This window comes from Pezoporus wallicus, unplaced genomic scaffold, assembly GCF_028554395.1.
Source record: "Pezoporus wallicus isolate ANWC-B61680 ecotype Strahan unplaced genomic scaffold, APGP_CSIRO_Pwel_v1 scaffold_6362, whole genome shotgun sequence".
Taxonomy (NCBI): Eukaryota; Metazoa; Chordata; class Aves; order Psittaciformes; family Psittacidae; genus Pezoporus; species Pezoporus wallicus.
In genome coordinates, this window is record NW_026637663.1 from 8,014,143 (window position 1) to 8,028,467 (window position 14,325).

Here is a 14,325-nt window from a genome sequence, read left to right on the forward strand (position 1 = left end):
ATGAAGGAAAATGCTGTAATCAACCACCAAGCCCAAAACCCCAAGTTTTTCTAGTGTTCTCTTGAAAGGTTTCTTAGCTAATGAGGAAGACAGCCACAGAGTTAAGTGATTCGGTAACCTCCTTATTTATAGACTTACGAAAGCTTCTTTACATCCTTCCTGAGATGTACAAATTCCTGTAACTGGTGGATATTGTCTCTGCATTCAGCAGTTCAGAAAACACTTGCTGTTTCTGCCAGCCTGGGCTTTACTGCGTTTTTTTTGTAGCTGGACATTTTTAGCATTTGCTACAAGCATCCAGCATTAATCCAGCTTAGAACAACTTTAGCACAAATTCTTCAGGTGTGTAATTAGTGTTGATTTACACCTTCTTTTCAAAGCTGACAGATGTTAACCCTGGGGCTTACAGTTACCAGTGAATCTAGTTTGCTGTACACTCAGCTGCTGAAAAGTTGTAAATCGAAGGTGAAGATGCACGTTCTAATCTTGCTTTGATATGGGGAGATCTAAAACCAAAGTCTCCTGCTGACATTTTAAACCTCTGCTAAATACCTTAAAGCTTCTTAGGGAAGAACCTGGGCTGCCTGTCGATTCCATCGGCTAACTCGACCCTAATACACATTGGGACCAGCTGGTAGAACATGCTGCAGAACTTTTTACTTATCCTGGTAGGTTTTTCCTGTGCTTTGACAAGAGTTGATGCTCCTTCTTTCTTTAGTATGTTTTTATTAAACATTCTTAAAAAAAAATGTACTTGGTCACATTTTATATTAACAATGTTTTAATAAAGTCACTTTAAATAGAACATTAAAGGCTTTTGTGTTGCTTTGTGTATTGTCCTTTAATTTCTGCTTTCCTCAGTGCCATTCGAGTTGCTTGGGGCATCTTGAATCTGCCTGAGAGTCAGCCAAGAATGATCTGGTCTAGAATTTAGAAACCAAGTTTTTCAGATCAGGAAAAACAAATCAATGCAGCACAGTTGTTTCCCAGGCTTTTAAGTGAGTCTGTTTTTGGAGGTGTCTTTGCTTTATCATTTTATCTGATGGCTGCGGACAGGTAAAGACTAAAATCTATTTGTACTTCACTGTAATAAAGTTAAACCTAATACACACACATACGTGCACACGCACACACACACAGTATCTTCAGGTAATTCAAAGCAGTGTCTGGATATAGATTGCAGGAGCAATTTGAAAATGGCATGTCATGGTTTAGCCCCAGGTGGCAACTGAACACTACGCAGCCACTCACGCACTTTCCCCAAGCAGGATGGGGAGAGAATCAGAAGAGTAGAAGTGCAAACATGCATGGGTTGAGATTAAACTAAAGACAGTTTAATAGGGAAAGCAAAAGCCATGAACACAGGCAAAGCAAAGTAAGGAACTCATTCACCACTTCCCATCTGCAGGCTCACTGGACTTAGTGCAAAGGACCAGAACTTGGCAATGACAGACTTTCAGGCAGTTTTCCTTTCAGTTGATAGTTACATTATGGGTTTTAAAAGCATGTCACAACAAGGAAGATGCTAGCAGAGGCTACTGGATAAACTCACTTTCTTCCTTTTGCCTTATGCAGCAAGTTATCGAGGTGTAAGAGACTCAAATGTGCACCTACAAGGATAGTTTTCCCTCTGCATGCCCACATTCCCATCTTCCAGAAATACATTTTGAAAAACAACTCCATTTCTTTATACTTGAGCTGAATTTCTACCAACAACTAAAAAGTCATTTGAAGAATTTGGTTAGGAGAGAATCAACACCCAGTTAAAGGGGTGGTGTTACAACTATATTTAGGATATGGCGTACACGTAGTTTGCTTCAGTCTTCTTTAAGCTCCATCTTAAAAGTCCTCTCATAGAGGCATCTGGTTGCTGTCTCAGCACATGGAGTCAGCAGGTGGCATGACTGAGTGAAGACTTGCAGAGGCAGAGTAGAAAACATGCTGTGGCTGCCTGCCGAAAGGTAGCAATCAATTCACTTATAGTTGCTAAGATTCAGACAGCACAGAAGTGTCTTTGAGACCATGGCTATGGAAAATCACTGTTATTGTCCCCTTTCCACATATGAGCTTTACACCTCAACACATAATACAACCAGCAGGTTCACAAGGAGGATTTACAGCTTCATCTGACCTCCCACCATATGGGGAGCTTTGACAGTACCCTCTAGAGTCAGTGGATGTGAGGTGGGAGAAAATCACAAGATTGGTTTGCACCCCTAACCCAGCAGTTCCCCACTGGTACTGAACTGCAGCCAAAAGATGCTGATCTGGGACCCAGTTTATTCCACCCTGACTGAGCAGGGAAGGAAATCTCAATTCTTGACATTCTTCTTCAACAGACCCTCTGTCCCCTAAAATTGTCTTCCGAGGGCCATGCTCCTTGTTCTCCTCTGTGCTCTTCGCAGTGAAGATGCCAAGGCGCAGGCAGCAGCTCATCCTGCTCCTCACCAGCAACCTGATTTTCCTGCCAGGACAAGTTCCCATGTACAGCACAGCAAAGGTACCTTCTGTTAGGGAGCTGATGGGCTGGACAATCACCTGTTACCCCTTAGCCAGGCTTGGCTGAAGCCTGGCAGACATGTCTCTACTCACCTTCAGCCCAACACATCACTTTTCAAGCTTAGCAGTTTTCATTGAGCATTACTGTGAATTTTTACTCTGAATGTCTTCTGGGGCAGAGGATTCCATTAGGCAACCTCTAAATCACAGCTTCTATCATCAGCTCTGCTGCCTAATGGATGTGAAACTTGGACTTCATACAGGACCAAGATACTGGGCTAAATGCCCTTGGCAGGTCAGGATTTTACTGGGATGCCAACAAGTCAAAAACCATGTAGCTGCCCTGAAAATAGCTTACTGCAGTTTTCCTATAATGCTGGTTTCCAAAATGAACAAGGGAATAAAGGAAAAACAAAATTAGATGGGTGGGGGAGGGAACAAGTCTTCTGTGTGTTTTGGATGGTTCAGTGATTTCAGTGACCAACCAGAGGCTTACACAAGGGCTGGACCTCAGCCCCAGCTTCCCTTGTTACCAAAAGTGGCAAGAGTGCTGGCGACCCTGAAGTTCAGCTGGCTATTCGCCTCCTGGGCTTGTTCTCTGTGGTCCAATAACCAGAGTGAAGGCAGCCTTTGGAAATTTCCAACTTGCAGCTAGATATAAAGTATGTTATGGGGATTGTTTTTTGTTATGAAAAGATGCAGTGCCATGCAGCATCGCAGCAGAGGCGGGAGAAGAAAGAAAGGTGGTGGAAGAAGGAATGATGTTCCTATGGGAGGAGAAGACTCACCACATGGGCCCTCTCCACCCTGACATTTCCTTGCTACGTGAGCTGAAGCACTGGCTCCAGTTAGCTTGGTGGCAAACTTGTAGGAAGCCCACGCTTTATGACAGCTGTTTGTTATTAAAGGGTTGACCGAACGTCCTGCTCCGCTTGCCACATTTTTCAGAGCTTACATCTGCCAAGAAGGAAACTTCTGGTGTGTGCCTATAAGATTATGTGTAAAAGAGCCTGCTCTGGCCTGGGTGTTGTACCGAGCCCTTTGGCTTCCACCCCTGTTTGGCCAGAGCACAGATGTTTGCCCGAGCAAATGTCTGTGGCCAGTAATTACAGCTTCTTTTTCACTTCTCTGTCCCGGAGAAACTGAGCTGCTGAAGGTGATGGGAGCTCCCACCAGGCTGGCAGCAGTGCCCGCAGTGACCGGTGACTGCTGGAGGGACTGAGCTGCTGCCCAGGGCTGTGCCATTGCCTCCAAGCCCTTCAGCACATCCCATGACCTGCAGCCTCAGACACACTGAGCTGGCTCTGAGAACTGAGTCCAGCACAAGTACCAATAGATGAGAGTTTCTTGGCCTACTGCCCTGCCAGCGCAGGAGTACTGCTTCTTGCTTGTCCTCTGTTTTGTCCTCCCTGGCTCTCATCTCACCGAGAGAATGGTCTTGCTGTCACTGAAGGTCAAACAGCATCCTATCAGCATGAAGATGTAAAGTTGCAAGACATTTTAATAATATAGCTAGGTGTCAGCTGCTTCCTTGCACCGAGGCACACTCAGCATATTGAATTTCATGCATATCTTGGCCGTATTTCCTCCAGAAACCACTAAAAGGAGTTGAGAAAGGGGAAGACAATGCTAGATCAAATAACTCTGACTGCCCTACCTTTGGTCAAGTTCTACCATGTCTCTACCACCAGCCTTGACCCAAGCTTTGGGTCAAACTGCAAATTTTGGTACCAACTCAACGGATTGAGGAGCCCCAGCAACAGCACCAGGGAAGCTCCTCACCATTCAGAGTTCACCAGTAACATTGCAGGAGCACAGATGACTAAGAACAAGCTTACCAAGGAGCTAAGGATGCTCCTGGATCGTCTTTCCCCCAGCTGGTTCAAAACCAGTCCTCGCTGGGAGCAAGCAAAGCTTCCTTTATGGCTTAGATGAATCAGCTTCTGACCTGTAGCCCTGTGCGGTCCCTTGTCACTGACGTGTCCAGCATCTCTCTGCCAGGAATGATGTTTGCTCCCTGCATTCCCAGCATGGCAGGAACTTGCCCAAGCAGCAGGCTAGGTCCCTCAAGCCTACAGCCATCCTCCACTGACTGAGACCTGTCCCTGCCCAGACAGTGATGGGCTTAGATCACTTCTAGCAGCCATCCATCCATTTGGGTTATGTAGGCTCTCCAGGGCTCTAGGAGGAGGTTGGTGTTGACGGACAGAGCAGGAACTGTGGCTGGCAAGGTGGTCACTATATTGCTCACCTCCAGGCCAGCCTGCTCCAACACTGGGCTTGGCCTTTTAAAGGAAGGCTTCCCAGCTCCCTCCCCAGCAGCACAGTTTGTTGTTGCAGAAGTAGCTCAGCAAAAGGCCCCGTGCCAGCATGGGAACCTTTCCCTACGAAGCGTTCAGCTGTCAGGAGCATGTGAGCCAAGCACCAGAGCCCATCTGCAGCCCCCTGGTGTGATCCTCATGCCCCTCAGTGCAGGAAAACATTTCATCGAGCTGTTACCTGCTTCCCAATGTTCTACCTTCCTGCCAGAGCCTCCATCCCTGCAGCAAGCATCTCAGTGGCCAGGGGAGATGCTTCACCAGCATCTCCAGATGGGAGATCATCATCCCCCACCAGAAGGGAGGCTTCACCAGCTACAGCAAAGCCTCCTAAAACACTCTGCTTAAAACTCCCTGTGCAAACTTCTCACACATGCCTGGAAAATCAGGCACAGAAGTATTTGCACAGCAGGGCCATTCCGAGACCGCTGGATTTTTGTGGGCATTCTTTAAATAGGTTATTTTTGTCTCTCTCAACATCTTTATTTTCCACCCTAAAGGGTGCAGAGCTCTGAGATGATCAGGGCCAGCCCTCAATCTCCTTGTTGGCATCAGCCCAGAGATGGACACTGGGGACCACAAGGTCACCAGCCTCCCACTGCCCTCTCATCACACCAAAGCCCAGCTCTTTCTCACTCCAGCACCACTCCCCGAAGACAAGCGGCTTTCTCCAGTGTAGAACCAGGAAAGAGATGGAAAAACTGGGTTGTGATGGAAAAATCCTGGTGAGAAAAGAAACAACAGAATCAGGGGTGGCTTCTGAATCTGGTCTCACAGGCTTTACCCAGCAGTCAGTGAAGACATTTATAGAGGACTTCAAATGACATGAAAAAACCCCAAATCTTCCTCCTTTCAAATGTACAGATTCAGTTAAAATCCATAAAAGCAACAGCACTGAGTCCTTCTTAGTTCATTTGCAGTGAGTTCCCCAAGGCATTGCTTTTGCTAGCAACACCATTAGCATTTACTGTTAAGTTCACTGGGAGGTGCTTCTGGTTTTAATTATATAGCCCTTATAACGCTTCCTCTGGCACTCTCTTAGTAAGGAAAAAATGAGCATAGGATGCAGACAGATAAAAAAACTATTAATTCCAGGGCTAACAATGCCAGATCAGTATAGTTACAAACAGATTGGTCCCCGTAACCCAGCCCAAACAGCTGGCTTTCAATGTTCAGATAGGAATGCACCAAATATGACAAAAATGTCTGTGTCAGGGAAAGCTAATTTTAGGCATCATTTTTGTCCAGGCAGTAGAAATACTTAGGGAAGAAATTATTAAACTTCCAATTTAAAAAGTGGGGTTTTAGGACACATTGCACCCAGCTTTTCAGAAGCGCTCTCCTGCTTCGTCCATCACAGGTTGACTCCAGGCACAGGGAGCTGCATGCCACTGGTCCCCACATGGCTGGGAGAGGTGATTGCTAGCACAGCAGTGTCTCAGCCTCCAGGATAGCACCATGCCCACCCCACAGCCTCACCCACCCTTGGGAGACAAGGCAGTGTGACTGGTGGAGGAGTGAATCAGGTTCCTGCCCCACAAAAGGGGGAAATCCAGCATTCCAGAGCTTCCCGCTGCATCAAGACAGGGCTGAGGTATGTCACGCAGCTTCTGCATCCTCAATTCCCTGCTCTGCTCACACAGCTGAGCCACCTGCGCAGGGCTGAGCAGCTGCAAACCTGCCCTGGTGAAGGATGGGGAAGAACCAGATCCGAGCTGCCAGACTGTCTCAAGAAGAGCAGGCGAGGTGTGCGAGTGCATTCACCACACACAGCACTGTAAGCCGAGTAATTATGACCCAATTAAAGAGAGAGCAAAAGCACGTGGCACATAAACAGGTTGTTACTAGAGAGGTGCACTGAAAGATTTTTAATTGATCCAGAGCTTCATTCTTTAAAACTTTGTAGGCATTGTGGTACTGCTGCCACTGATAAAATAGTTTTTGAGTTCAACAGCCTCAGTGCTTGCAAGGATCTACCTGCAAAATGGGCTCTGTTCTAAATCCCTTAGAATCATAGAACTGTTTGGGCTGGAAAAGACCTCAAAGATCACCAAGTCCAGCTGTTAGCCTAGCACTGCCAAGTTCACCACTAAATGATGTCCCTAAGCACCACATCTACACATATTTTAAATACCTCCAGGGATGGTGACTCCACCACTTCCTTGGGCAGCCTGTGCCAGTGCTTGACAACCCATTTGGTGAAGAAGTGTTTTATAATATCCAATCTAAAACTCCTCTGCCACAACTTGAGACCATTTCCTCTTGTCCTGTGTGCTTGTTAGTTGGGAGAAGGGACTGACACCCACCTCACTACAACCTCCTTTCAGGTAGTTGTAGAGACTGGTAAGGTCTCCCCTGAGCCTCCTTTTCTCCAGACTAAACAACCCCAGTTCCCTCAACCATTCCTCGTAAGACTCGTGCTCTGGACCCTTCATCCAGATTCGTTGCCCTTCTTTGGGCACACTCCAGCACCTCAACGTCTGCCTTGTGGTGAGGGGGGCCAAAACTGAACACAGGATTATCACTGATGGTGTCCCATTGAAGGTCAGTTTTGTGGCTTTCCAGCCGATTTGTGGGGCAGACCTTCCTGGATCGGGGGCATGACTGGGCTCTGGAATTCACCCCACTGCAGAGCATCTCGCCCTGGTGCGACAGCCGGCACAGCCAGCTGGAGCAGAGGAGGACACTGTGCTTCACCGATGCCAAAACATAGCTGGAGCGTCTGATTTCAGCCTCAGTTGCACTGAAAGCCCTCTTGACTTACAGCATACCTTTGTAAGTCATCTAAATCAATGCTGCTTGGCCTACAGCTGGCTTTCAGACCAGAAAAGCCAAGTGCTAAACTTTAAGCATAATTTTAACTGACTTCAGCAGCCACCCAGGGTGTCTGAGGCTTGCAGGGACTGGGAATAAAGAGAGACACCAGGAAGGGGCAAAAAATGCCTGGGATATTTTTGTTTTGCTGTCTAATGCAAATCTGGCTGAGAACAAAACTACGTGTACAATGTACATGAAGGATGAAATCTAAAAGCATAGAAGTAAGCAGCAAATACCTGCAGGGTGCAGAGCATCCTTCAGGTCTATGGATGGAAACCAGTGACAGCTGGTTCTTTGTTTCAACACTGTAGAGGCTTCACAAACCTACATTGCAAAGGGACCAACTGGAAAAAAGTGGTATTTTGCTGGGAGTTCTGTGTTTGCTGTTACCTGCTTGGCCCAGCCATTTGGCCAATATTTAGGGGTTTGAGGGTTGGTTCCCATTTAGAAGCAAAACAAGTGATGGAAGTTTGTTAGGGCCTTAGGCATGATGGGGTTTGTTGATGGAGAGCACCCACAATGGCCGGTTCCCTGCCTGCTTCAGGTGGTGGCCAAGTGGGCTCTTCCTTGCAGCTACCACATCCAGGTTCCCCATGTAGACACACACACATGTGCCTACGTCTTTCCCCTCAGAGGTCCATGATGCCCATGGTGTATTTCTGTTGGCTTTTCAAGCCTAGTGTGTTACTGAGTAACTGGAGAAACTGAATTTCCCCCTTGGGACAGAGGTGGGTCTGTGACTACAGGCAATTGTCTGTGCAGAGGAGGCTTGGGGATTTGGTACCCTACCTCAGCTAATGTGAAACTGGATAATCCATGCATGGTGTGACAAAACTTGGCTGTCTGTACCTTTATGGGACCAGATGCCTCACTACTGGGAGTTGTGACTGAAGTCTTGTACACAAGCTGTCCTACATGTATATAAAATAAAAAAGAAATATATAGAAAAAATCATTATTTATAATGCATACTTTATATAAAGCACATACACCTAACTTAATATGCCTCTGAACTAGCGGTTTTCCATGTCTCCCTCCCTTGTCTATGCATCTGAGAGATGCCCAAGAACAGATAGACTACATGAAGAAAAGGAATACCACTTAGTTTAAAAATGCAGCACTAGAAAACTAATGTTAGGTCTTCAAGTGTCTTTAAATCACTAATTCCCACTCTTGTGTTAGTTTGGTGTTAATGTTTCTCAAGAGCTGGTTGTTAGTGATCAGGGAAACTGCTAAATTAACAGCTTTGGAGACTTAATTGTCTGAACACTTTCAATCATTTATTAGGGAAGGAAATCCCTGCCCGTAAACACAGCCAGTGTAAGGTTATTTTATGTCAGGAGCAGGAACAACACATCAAAGCATTCACAAGCCATGAATTAGGGCCACTAAAATTATCAACAGGGTTTAGACTTCAAAACCCAATAAACTGGGGTTGGTGTTTATTTGTACCCTGGTTCCTGTACCTTTAAGGCCTGCTCAAAAGCCATTTTTATAGATATTCTCTGTAAACGTAAAAGCTGAAACTTCCAGCAAAAGAGCTGGCAATTCTCCCTTTCTCAGAGGCTGCTGGAGAAGATGAATTTGTGTGGCATTGGCAGCACAACCGTAAAGGCTGCCAGCAAGGCAGGCACTTTTCTAATGCAGATTGACATTCTGAGCAGCAGTGGAATGATTTCCACCCCACATGAAGCGTCTTTTAGTGAGCCCAAATCACAGACCATATCTTTCCACCATAACCAGGGCAGAGGTACCTTGCCTGATGCCTTCTAGGCTGTCTTAGGTCCCAGGTTGTACGGTAATGGCACCTTGCTGGAGAAAATTGCTGTGGTCTATGTGGGTAAATAAGGATGAGGCCACATTTGCCTTACACAGGCATACTGTCCTTGTGCCTTGGGTGTTGTGGGTACATCTCTGCATCCATCCAGAGCAGAGGGGTCCAGCCACTGCCCACCCAGCCCCTCTCGCCATCCTTATGGGGGTATTAGGGGTACAACATGGCTGGATCTTAGCAACAAAGCCACTTTGTCTGCACAGCTCTTCAAATGACCTTTGATATGAGACCTTTTTTACTTCCAAATTGGCATCTATTTATAGCCAATGCAGAAGTTAGATAGCTGCCCTCTAGGATATGCATGGAAGAGCATGAGGTCTGCTCACATGCAAAATTTATAGCAAGTTGAGAAAGTTTCTTTCCAATGCCACCCATAGGGTTTGAGCAGCTTAAATGGTTTTACTGGAGGTCTTCATAGGCTAGAACAGTGAAGACAAGTGTCCCATCCCCAGAAACTGCACACAGATGGCCTCCTTCTCCTAGAAGGACTTGCCCATCCATTGTTCCTTGACATCAGTGGGCTTTGTGGGACCGTCAGTCCCCCTGACAAACAGGTCTCTTCTTAGGCCTTTCGGAGTAGGGATGGGGCCTTTGCTTAAGCCAAGGCTTAAACCCATGACAATTGCGTCTGTTTACAGCTCATACACTTTCACTGCAGTGGCAGGGGGAAACAGCACGTTTGTTCCCTTGTGGGCCATGCAGGCTGGATTGCCACCCATCTAAGCCAGGCTTCCAATGAGATGTTTGCAGACCGCAGTGTGAGCTGCGGAGGGAGCCATCGCTCCCTGGCTCCTTGCAGGCTCACCAAGTCACTCTCAACGCAGTGCTTATTTTCTTTCCCTCACACTGAGAACATGTCTTTCCCCCAGGGGTTATACAAACTGCACTGTGGCGCTTTTTCAGCCATCCAGCCAGCCTTGCACCTGTTTTCGATCAAGATTTCTCTACTGTAGCTCTTTTTGGCTCAGAAAAGTGCTTTGAAAAGCTTGACATTTCCTGCCTCGGGAAGAAATAACATTTCCCTAAAAGAGCGCTGTGGGTTCTGTTGGAGAGGTAATACCCGTGAGCTGCAGAGAAAGCTGGACTTACCAAAAGGATCAGGAACTGAAACAGCCCTTTTGGTGGTGGTACTAAAGATGTCCCAGAACTCCTGGCTCCAGCATAGGACACTGGGCCACTGCCATTGTGGCACCTTCATAAAGACACTTCTCAACCTTTGCTTCTTGTGCTTAGATGTTTGGCAACCCCAGTTCAAGAAAATACTGCATATATGACATCCTTGGGAGGTTTAAAGTCAGCCACTCTTCAGCTAAGCCTGGTGGGGCAGAAAACTGAGCTGAGGCTGCAGCTGACTGCCATTCATCCACTCCCCTTTCCCCATTGACATGAAGAAAACCTTCCTTAGACAGAAGGAATATATAGCATAGAAGCATAGAATAGTTAGGGTTGGAAAGGACCTGAAGATCCTCTAGTTCAAACCTCACTGCCGTGGGCAGGGACACCTCACATTAGACCACGTCCCAGACAATGTCCCTGTATTCCTCCCTGGCTGCCTGTCCTCCCTTCCACCTTCTATAAGCTTCTTTTTTCTCTCTAAGTTTCCTCAGCAGCTCTTTATCCATGCGTGAAGGCCTCCTGGCCTTCTTGCCCCATTTTCTTGTTGAAATGCAACACTCCTGAGCTTGCAGCAGGTGATTCTTGAACATCAACCAACAGTCTTGGGCCCCCCTGCCCTCTAGGGCTGTATCCCATGGAACCTTCCTAAGCAGGTTCCTGAAGAGGCTAAAGTCTGCTCTCTTGAAGTCCAGGGCAGTGAGCTCGCTGCACGCTCTTCTCACTGTCCTGAGGATCTCAAATTTGACCATCTCATGATCACTGCATCCAAGGCTGCCCTGGAGAGTCACATTTCCAACGAGCCCTTTCCTGTTGGTGAGCACGAGGTCAAGCATGGCACCTCTCCTTGTCAGCTCCTCTATTAGTTGCAGACTGAAGTTGTCTTCCACACAATCGAGGAACCTCCTGGATTGCTTGTGCTGGGCTGTACTGTAGCTCCAACAGGTATCAGGGTGGTTGAAGTCCCCCATGAGAACAAGGGCCTGTGAGTGTGAGGCTGTTCCTACCTGTCTGTAGAGCATTCACAGAGTCCTCTTTATCCAGTGGCCTGCAGCAGACCCCCACAATAATGTCCCCCATCACTGTTCTCCCTTTGACCTTGACCCACAAGCTCTCTGCTGGTCCATCACCCATCCCCAGGCAGAGTTCCATACTCTCCAGCTCTCTCATGCATGCTTTCATGATGGAGAATAAATCTGTGAGGATGGCAGTTTCTGCACAACAGCCCCTAAAGGTCTGTTTCTACTTTCCTTGATCTGTGTCCTCCTAAAACCTTCAGTAAGCTATGTATCAGGTAAATATGCAAACCAGCCATCGTCATATCAACATACAGTGAAAGTGACGGAGAGCTACCCTCTTAATTGCTGACCCCATTTCTATTTCAGTCTCTTGGCATGTCATCTAGGAAATGAATGGGATCAGCCATGATAAATCTGTTCTCTGTGGCACCAGATAATCTGTTTTCAAGCTGGAGCAGGTGCTGAGATGCCCGTTCTGGCAGCCTGCTGCTGGATGACCAAGGGCATTGTAGTGCAGTGTGGCTTCATCCCTGAAGACTTGTGTTGGTGCCCCCTTGTACAATAAATGGGTTTGCTACAGTGTTGTGTCCCAAAATGCCCTCTGAGGTGTGACACATCCTATTCTTACATGCTGCATGGAAAGGATGCCTCCTTCTAAAGGTCCTGTAGATTAACTCCTGGATGGCAGACAGCCTTTGATATGGCTCTTACACTGATGCAGAAGAGGTAAATGTCTAACAACTAGAGGAGACTGGAGAAAGGTAAATGTAATTTGAATTGCTTGAGGGTTTTGAGCCTGTATCTCCTGTTTCTGCTCTAACCACTGGGATATGAGACATCATGATGTGGTGGTAGGGGTTTTCTCAGGTCCCTGTGTTGAGGATACTATGCTTTGCACTGAGACAAGGTAGACCTTTGAGAGGTCAGGGATGGAGGAGGTGGTATGCAAGTATTTATGATTTCATGGTCCTGCTGTTCAGACAAGCACGCTTGCCATAACACCCGTAACCACCGAGAGCAGCAGAAACTGCTGAAACCCAGGAGCGGGTGCCCCGAGTGCTGGGCTGCAGAGCTGGACGTGGCTTTGCTATCTGGCCCCAGCCGTGCTTAATGTTGCCCTCTGCAGACACGGCCACAGCTGAAGGGACTGGAGGAGCTGGATCTGTTCCTTCAGCCTTCTGTGAGCAGGCATGGGCTAACAGCTCCTTGAGGAGGCAACTCAGCTTGGACCACAGCCCCTTCCCAAAGCCTTGCACATGCAACCACCCCTGCTCGGTTACTGGGGCAGACGCTGGCACAGCCCTATGAAACCATGCGCCTGAGAGAGGAGGGGAGAGGCAGACACAGGTCTAGGGCAGGGCCTGCCCTCCCGGAGCAGCCGTTTTCCCTTGGGGCAGCTTGTTTTCACTGTATTTGTCTCCCTGGACCCAGCTGCTTAGCAACTGGATAAAATTGTCATAAAATGTTGCCAGTGCCCTCCCTACCAGGGCAGGGGCTGGGCTGTGTCCGGGGGGGCTGTCTGCCAGGAGAGGTGGCCATGTGGTGCTCATGGGGGGACTCCCATCCCCATCCCTGTCCCTGTTCCCTTCTGTGGGCTGTCCGAAAGGAGCAAGGGAATTCGGCCCTCATGCATGGCACGCACTGCATTGCAGGCAAAGCATGCAGGCAGCTCCCCTCCTCCTGACTGCCTGCAGAGCTGCTGGTACCCCAGGGGCAGATGAAACATGGACACTCTTGATCACAATGCCTTGTTGGATCTGAGTGGATAAATGCTTTTTCCTCTCTGAAAGACCATCGAAACAATACATTTGGAGTATTCTTGTCAAATACCTGAAATGGAAAATATTCACCCTTCCTGGCTCTGTGTTTGGGGGAGATGGAGATGAATACACTGTCTTATTTTGGTTCAGGGCATTTTAAATAAATACGAAGGAAAAAAAAGGCAATCAGAAGTTAAGGCTCTACATTCTTTGGGCCAGTGAATAGTGCGTGCTGCTGTCCTTGTCCTGCTTGACTCCTCTGCCTCTGTGGATAATACTCAAAGAGGCATCCAGGCTACCCCGGAGTCCAAACCCTGCACAGTGGAGCTGACTTCCCTTGAAGGGGCAAGCAAAGGGCAAGGGATAAAAATTAATCAGGGATTTTAGGAGTGCAGTTTATAGCACAGTTGCCCTTATAAGTGGCTGACGTGCACAAGATAGTTGTTGGCAGTTGCGTTGCAGTTGTGTGTTTACCTCAATCAGCAAGTATTTGTAATTAATTTTTAAAATGTTGAAGTTCCAGCCTTACTGGGAACAGTATAAACTGCCCTCAGCACTCTGATGTGCTTCCAAACCAGATGCTGCCATGAGGCAAAAAGCACAAAGACTCAAATATTTCAGGGGAGAGGCGGGGGAGAAGTGGGGACATGATGCAGTTGAAATGAAAATGATTTAGGTAACTCGGTATCTATGCGCAAATATTTAGTTTTCACGACTGGAAGCAACTGCAACTGTTATAAATGGGGTGAACCGCCACGTCACTTCTAGCATCTCTCCTGCCTGGGAGCTTTTCGAAGCAGCATGGGATACTTCTGCTCATACTTGTGCCTAAGTTGTTTACTGACAGTTTCTGTCTCTGCTTGCATGGAGAAATAGCAGAATGTTCTTTCACTATTTTTCAGTTTCTTTACATCTTTATGGCAGTTCGTCACTGGAGTTTCCATTAATTATATCCCTCCTGGCCTC